Raw genomic sequence first — 8750 nt, 5'->3', positions numbered from 1 at the left:
TATTGAAAAACTTGGCTTCGTAAAGGCGTAAAGTATGAATTTATTTACGTTTAAAAAACCGACGTAGCTAATTAAACGGTAACAGCAACAAATGTAATATGACATCATTAATGACGTTTTTGTTTCGCTGTTTTCGCAGTAATAAAAATTTGAGACGGTAAAAATCGACCCACGCGGTCAATCTACGAAATGAGGAAGTTACCTGTGGGTCTATTGTCAGAAGAAGTCGCTAATCAGTCAGATCATGAGCTAAAACTTTTGGGTGTTTCTTGGTCACCAGCTATTCCGAGGGGTATGGCCGTAAAGCCTCTTCATCCTCATTTTAAGAATAGTGAGAATGATTGGGGCAAGAAAAATGAGACGAACGAAATAAATAAATATAGAAGTGAAATGAAAGATTATCTGTGATATATTATTACTGCTCCAAAATTTGCTTTAAGCTACGGTATCGCTACACTAACAGAGCGGCAAATAGTTTCACCAATATTACGGCCGTCATAGCGTTAGCCGCTACAGATGTAAAGTTAGAAGACGCTTTTTAGGTTTTTGCATTATTTGGTATCAGCGAAAAGGTCGTTTAATTGTTTGACCAAATGACCAAACATTTAAATTTAAGTTTTTAGTTACATTGACCCTATTCCAAATATGAATTTGTTAGAGCAGGATAAATGGAATCATAGCGAATTCGAAACTACAAGACCTGCATCCTCCACTACACTTCTAAAACTAAAAAGCAATTAAAGCAACAAATGGGGGCAGATAAACCAACCCCAAGGAAAACTAAACAATGTTGTCAGTGAATATGGTCATGGAAAATATTTTTTGGGGTACAAAAGGATATATTTTTACTGAAGGATAAAACTATCAACTGTGGATGCTAACAACTGTGCTGCAACGTTTGAGTAATGAAGTAAAGAGAAAACAGCTTCAACTGGCGAAAAAAGTACAGTTGCATCATGACAAGGCATCACAACAGACTTTTAGCCAATAAATTAAAGTTGGAATTGGTTCCTCAGCCTCCTCATTCACAATATTTAACACCCAGTAATTATCGTCTGCTTGGTGATTGGCAGAGGTAAACCTAGATTAGATTACTGTTCGCAAATAGTTAAGGATGTGGGCTGTTCTAGTTTTAGAACCGAGCGGCATGGCCTAGAAGTCTAGACCATTGCTTAGCATTCGGGAGGACGCCGGTTCGATTCCGGGTCCGTCTGCTTTGGTCCAAGTTTTTCTGTGGTTTCCTTGGATCACTTAGGCAGATGCTGGGGCAGTAATATTCCACAGATAATCTTCCACTCTCTTCTGTCTTCATTTCGCCCGTCTCATCTTTCTCACCCGAACCACCACCCACCCATTCCAATGATTCCTGAAAACAGGCTGAAGAGGGCCTTCCGCCCTACCTTCTTCCGGCATAGTCCGGAGGTACTGCCCGCCCACCAGCATTACTGACTGGTGGGAATGAAACACCAAAAGTTTTTTTTCTAGTTTTAGAGAAATGTGAAGATTAGGTCATGATAAGAAGGAGTAGAGGACCAACCAGTCTTAGGACTGACGACCTTATGATGATGATGGTGATTGGTGTTATAATTTGATATTCTGAAGAGTTCGACGAATCGCTCTACAAAGTGTTTGTCTTTTAAAATCTTTGCAGAGATTTTGTTGAGAAATAAAAACAAAACAAATCCAAAAAAATGGCATTTCGTCACGAATTTTAGGGTCCCCTAAATGACAATGAATATCAGATAAAATTACGCATACTGGCGTATTTTACGACAAAAAAATGCTTGTTGGCATCTCTGCAAATAAATGCGACAAAAGCAATTTAGCCAAACGATTAAAAAAGATTATCTCACGGATTATATACGATAAGACTATCTAAATCTTTGTGCACTACACGGATGGTACATGTAGCATGTATGTAGCATTATAATTCAGTCCGTCAGTATGATGTTCTATAGTTTAACGGCCGTCGTGTTTCTTTTAATCGTCATTTTGATGATTCATTTCTGTTCATCTGCCAAAAAAGAACCGACTATTAACAGTGAGTATATTTTGCTGCAAGTTTATAATCCAAATGTATTTTTCATTTCACTTACATTAATACCGATGCTCCTGTATTGACCTTTTAAAGCGTAAAAAAGCGTCCTATTTTATGTAATAATGAGCATGTAGATAAGGAATATTCTGGTAAATAACACGCGAAAAGCTACTCGAGTGATAGGCACCTATACGTTGTATTAGATTAATAACAGTGATCAAAGTTATTGTCGATAAAAGTATGCAATTCACATTTACCTTATTAGTTCAGGTGTACTTAAATTTACTCATTTTTATGACGTGACGAAAGACAGGTATCAAACGTTATACCTACATAAAGTAATTATGCGACCTTATAACGTAATCACTGATCGTAGGTATGACGTACAGGAGCTTTTGACAATAAACTACAGTAAAAGCTCTTTATTCGCGGGGTATACGTTCCATAAATATGCCGCGAATACAGAAACCGTGGATATGGAATGGTAATTAGTATGGAATCATACGGGATACGTTCTAAGGTTCCAAAATAAAACCAATGTGTATTAAAATAAAATAAATTTGTTGAGAGATTCGCAATTAAAATTAATAGTACAGTACATAATCAAAAGATGCCGATATACTAAGGGAATTCAGTAGTACACGCGCCGTAGAGTAAAAACATGCTTATGAGTTTTAGATATCATGAGTTTAATGTTTGGAATAGAGGTTTGAAATTTTGTAGTAAGATAGATAAAGCTTTGTTCTAAGGACAGTCGATGGCCATTTTTTTATTTTTTTATTTCTATTGAAAATACGTGTCCTACAAGAAGCATCAACTTTAAGCACTGGTAAAGGCTTTTAATGACCACATTATTGAAAACTAAAAACGTGCCGAGTTAGTGTGAACCTTTGTTAGTTACCATACAAAAAATCAGATATTTAACTTGCAGCGTTAAATCACAATGTTTAGAATTGAAATCCAAATTTTCGGAAAAATTCACAGTAGGCACCAGAGGTCTATTGCACTACTGATTGCACCAGCGAATAATGAAAATTTTAGCAGCGAATAAAGGAATTGGGTTGCAATTATTTCACCCGCGGATAATGAAAACACGAATAAGGAAACCGTGATACTTTAGCTTGCTAATACGTATACCTTGTAGAACGTACAAGCAATACAGATGAACGTATTTTGAACGCATCGCAGATAGAAAAATGTTTTTTACAAAATAAATCCTTTTAAACATAAATCGCCAAAAACAAACTTTTTGTAAAGTGGTTTGATTTTTTTTACACATCTACACAAATTAATAACAACATCTACTTTCATTAAGAAAACTGATTGTTTGTTAATATTAGGTAGATAATTTTTAAAACACAAAAAAATTTATAATAATACTCATAAGTACTTGAAGTATATCATATAGTACGAAAGTACATAAGCAACGTATTTACCTGTATAACAGCCTAATAAAATTTTATCGTTTGCTTTTATTGCTGTGTATAAATGTTATTTCGTATAATTTTCGATAACAAGGTAATTTTGTTTCGTTAATGGCAAATATATTGCTCAAAGTCATAATTTCTCACATTTTTATCGTCACTGAAAAAGATCAATCGTTAAGAAAAGTAATTACCGTTTAAAAACACATTTTCTTGTTCCTGATTACATATCAAGAAACTCGTTTAATACACGTTTTCAATTGGAGGAATTTTGAAATTTAATGCGACTAGACGAATTATGCATACATACATTATTGTAATTTTAACCTTAAAATAGCAAATTTATAATCTTCAATTAATTTTTATTCCGTAATCCCTGACAACGTATGTACAAAATTTCATGATAGATTTTATCCGCAACTTCACTAGCGTTGCTGTTCTAAATACATGTCAAAGATCATCGACGACCACATAAAACAAATTTTTTCTATCTTGCGAGAACAGTATTTCTTTGGATGAAAGGTATCCTATATCTTTTTATAAACTCCTGACAATATATGTACAATTTTTTTGTGGTAGGTTTTACCCGTGGGTTTGCTCGCAATTGTGTCCTAAATGTGGTGAAAGATCATCAGCGACCACATAAAACTAATTTTTTTCTATCCCTCGGGCACATTTTTTTTCTGGATAAAAGGTACCCATATGTCTTTTTTGTACCCCTGACAACGTATGTACAAAATATCATAATAAAATTGCTAACGCACTTCAGTGTTCTATTATGGTGTTATCACTCATTGCTGAGGATCTTCTTTTAATTTCGGAGGGCGGGCGAGGGTTAACCCAATAGCAACCCCCCCCCTAGAAACGTGTCTGCCATGAATCTACTGTAGTGAGCCCTTCCTGCTGAATAAAACTAATAAATATTATTTTTCACTCAACTCGAGACCGTACCAGTGAAAAGGTAGTAATTTTTAGTTATTCTTGTAAGTAATAAATCGTCTGCCGGTGCGTCTATTTGGTAGCGTATATAAAAAAAAAAGATTATTATTATTATTATTTATTGTTAGCCACGTTCCTACAATAGCAACATAATAAGGTAGTCTCGTACATGCATGCCATTTACACATTGTACAATAGTACACGATACGTGTATGTAGAGAACATGTTAACAGAGACCGATACAACAATAACCAATAACAAAAGCATTCGTTTTTCCTACGATAAAAGTACTGGTGTTACAAACGAATGGTCTGTCATCTGTCTCACTTATACCGTTTACGATGATACTATTTGGAGTCGCGGTTTTTACGATTATCAGTATCGTAGTGATTCTTGTGACTTGTTACGCCTACAGGAATATACAGGAAAGGATATCCTTCCTCAGTAAGTCGTTAATCGTAAGTTTAAACAAATTAAGGAATATTCCACTTATAATTACATTTATAAAGAAAATGGAAACGCTTTTTGTTTAGTATCACAGATAGATACGTAGTATTCTAATTTAGCCGGTGCAAGTATTAAAATTGCAAATTGTTTATTCATGTAGGTACCAGAGTAAAATTTTTTTATTTACAAAAAAGGAACAACAGTCCCATAAATAAGTCTCGTTAGTTGACGAGATTAGATTGTTCCATACTAAGAATCTAGAGTGTCTGTAGCTAGATAGCAGTGTTGAAATTCATGTGATGCTTATGGAGGAGCACAAAATGGTGCTTGACACAGATTTTGTGGCAGCTTTGGCTTTCAGTTTTTTACTTCTGCTAGCAATAACATTTCTCTTATACATTTGTTTTGTTATGAAAAACACGAGAAACCCAACCACGTTGTTACATTTAATACGTAAGTATCAATTAAATATGTATTTATTTTACTAAAGCAGAGGATAGTGCAAAGTCGAGTCGCCTCAGTAAAAACAAGCTTTGTAGAGGGTGTCTTTAACCCCTTGAGACCCAATCCCATTTTAGAATTTTTATACCATCTTTACCAGATAAATAAAGTTTAAACAATTGACTGGCCTTTTAATACTTTGAATTCAGTGTATCATAGACATCACTTTTGCGAAGAAAAAAAATCATAAGCGTAGTAAAGGGGGTTAACATTACTGTCCAAACTTTTTTATGATATGATGCAAAAATTACGTTACAATAAGCGTGGATAATCCTTTCTTAAATAATTTTTTATAAATACCAATCGGATTTAGCAGCCTGCACTACCAAAACTAATTTTATCTTTTAAAATGTTATATGCATTCACATATGGTATCATTGGTACCTACCCATACAGCAGCAAATTTTCCATGTTGTCATACGTGGATGTATTAATGTTTTATGTAACGTGCCTACAAGAGAGAACTGATAATAAAAATAATTGAAAATAAAACGTTCTTCAGACATTATCTAAGAATAAGATTAGATTATAATTTTCACTACGTTATTTCGCTCTGGGAGAATCGTTTTGCACAACCGTTTGAAAATGGAAAGAGAACTCATAATTGCCGCCATTTCGGTAGTTTTTATGTTTATTTTGGTTTGTTGCGGCCTGTGCAGTAGTTATTTGAAAATGTCTGATAGAAATTATGGTGAGTACAAAGTACATACAGAGTGTTAACACCATTTAGGTTCGCATTTTTAAAAATTAAGCCTACCCTTATAAATAACACAGTTGACATTTATATCAAGATTTAATTATAATTTGACCTTTTCGAAATTTTTTAATTGAAGACATACCTACGTAGCTAAAGGTTCATCCATAATAGACGCTAACGTAGGAATATAAAATCAAAACCACTTATTAAATGTTTTAAAGCGAGATTTTACTGTAAAATTAAGATAATGTATTGTTTTCTCGTAAATACGAAGATTAACTCAGGATAGAAAAGAGTAGCCGTGCGTACCCAACCAGTCTTAGGAGTGACGACCCTATAATGATGATGTTGATGATATGTTTCGACATATTCATCTCTTTCTTAAATTATTGATAAAATTCCTTATCATCTAGTTACACTTACGTAGTAGGTAACTACTGATAATATACGAAGTGCTCCTTTTTAAATAGTTTCCTTGAATATCCAAAAATAACATTTACAAAAGTAGTTAGGTTCGGAGGGAGACATCGGATAGGAGTCTACTAGTTGACTTTGACCTTAATCTTTAAGGTTATTTGAAGGTCCAATCGTTTTCTTTTTTTTAATAAAAAAAATCTATTTTTGACCTCGAATCTGGAAAGAGTGCAAAATTCTACGTTCAGATATCTACTTGGGGTTCTTCTTTTGAAAGATATTCAGAGGTTATTTTAATGACAAAGCACTAAACAATATTGAACAATCCAGACGCAATAAATTTTAAAGGAGAATAACTTACAATCAGTAATGAGAGGCAAGATAACTAACTTGACACTTTGGGTAGTTTTTCCAACAACTATAAGTAAAGTTATTCTATATTAAATCTTATAACTTCCGAGTTATTCAATATTATTTAACATTTTGTCGTTAAAATAATCTTTGAAGTTTTAAGTACCTACAACCTGAATATAGAATTTTGCAATCACTCCTAATCCAGTCTCAAAAATTGGGGTTTCTATTAAAAAAATCGGTTTGAATTTCAAATGAATTTGAATATGAAAGTCGAGGTCAAATTTTACGTCACTACCCGATATCCGCCTCCAAATCAAGAACTACTCTTGGGGTTATTTTTTAATTGAATGCTTCCATGACGAGATATTCAAGTAGATCATTTAATTAATTAAGTGGTGCAGATGGGGATGCTGAAAAACAGAGCGCGTAAACTATTTTTTCACATAGTTGTGAAGTTTCAAAAAAAAAGATGTGATCGTGTTGTTTTTTCCTACATGGAGGAAATGAAAAAGGAAAATTAGTTACAATAAAAATTACAATTTGAACCCGAATTTGTACAAATAAAATCCCAGCAGAAATAAATTTACTGAATATTTTAGTTGATATTACAAATAAAATTTCAATAATTAAGAAACTTGAAATACTTTTTTAAAGAAACCTGTGAAAATTAAGATTGTTACAAGTTACCTAATAAATTCTAACATATTATTTCTACGGCAAATTCAGTCATTTGCATTCGAAAATTGTAATTTTTGCATTGTCTTAAAAATTTAGTTTTCTCCGTAACTGTACTACTGTAACTTTAAGATCTTAATAAATGAGGAGAAGTACCTATCAGAATTTTAATAAGAATTGATAAAGCGATCGGTTGTCTGACGTATAATCATTCCCTAAACTCAGAATGATCAATTAATGCAGTCGGAATGTACCCGTAGAATTTTGGATGTTGTTTGTACCTATAACGAAAGTAATAGCCAAATTTGTGTCTATCACGCAAAAATTACCGAGAGATTTTAATAAATTATTTTGGTTTTAATGCTTAGACGCTTGGTTTTGGTTTCCAATGAGTATTATAACGAAGTTCTGAAAAATTCCATAGAGTACTAATTAAAAGGAGCTCGTAATTCCTACTATACTTCTAGCATGCCGTTTTTGATTATGAAAACCGAAAACTGGAATCTCTCCTACGTTAATAAACAAATAGTATGAAACTTAGGTAGAAACAAAATAACAATAAAAACTTTTAATTCAAGTTGAATTACTTTTATTTGTTCTACTATTGCGTATTTCGTTGATATGCACGTAAAATTCCTTAAATTTTTTTTTAATTTAATTTCTTTTTGATCTGAAAACAAAAACAAATTTCATTGACTACGACGCAATTCGGCATATTCCGATAAACAGATTACGTGGTTATTTGGATCCTTTTTTCCCGAATAAAACAATAATCTGATGGGTTTACGTGCCTGTGACAGATACATGTTTGTCTGCGCGGTAACAAATTGTATTTGTAGTTACAATGCTTTCTTCGAAATTAAAGCTACTTGTCTTTACTTTTCCTCAAATAAACATTTTTCGGAACAACTTATCAGCTATATTATCGGTATATACAATATATATAGATATGCATATGCAACTTTTAAAGTTGAGACTTTTTGTTATATTGTGCCCACCTGCTCATTAAATGTTCGTATTTGTAGGATACGTTTTCATTTAGATCAATAGGAATGTGTGTAATCGGTATGTGATTTCTGTATCTACTTGAATGATACTTAAATGATAAGATTGTATATAAAAGTCATACCTTCAAATGAGTCTGAATAGGTTCTTGAATTATGTTACTAATTTTTGTTCGCGTAAATGTAATCCGCTAGTGTGCAAATGAATATGCTTTCAAGTCCCTACACGATAGCATTCTTCATCCTCGCGTTCCTGT

The sequence above is a fragment of the Agrilus planipennis genome, unplaced genomic scaffold (genome assembly GCF_000699045.2).
Source record: "Agrilus planipennis isolate EAB-ADULT unplaced genomic scaffold, Apla_2.0 scaffold112, whole genome shotgun sequence".
Lineage (NCBI taxonomy): Eukaryota > Metazoa > Arthropoda > Insecta > Coleoptera > Buprestidae > Agrilus > Agrilus planipennis.
The sequence above is the reverse complement of the archived record's forward strand: the minus strand, read 5'-3'. Positions refer to the sequence as shown.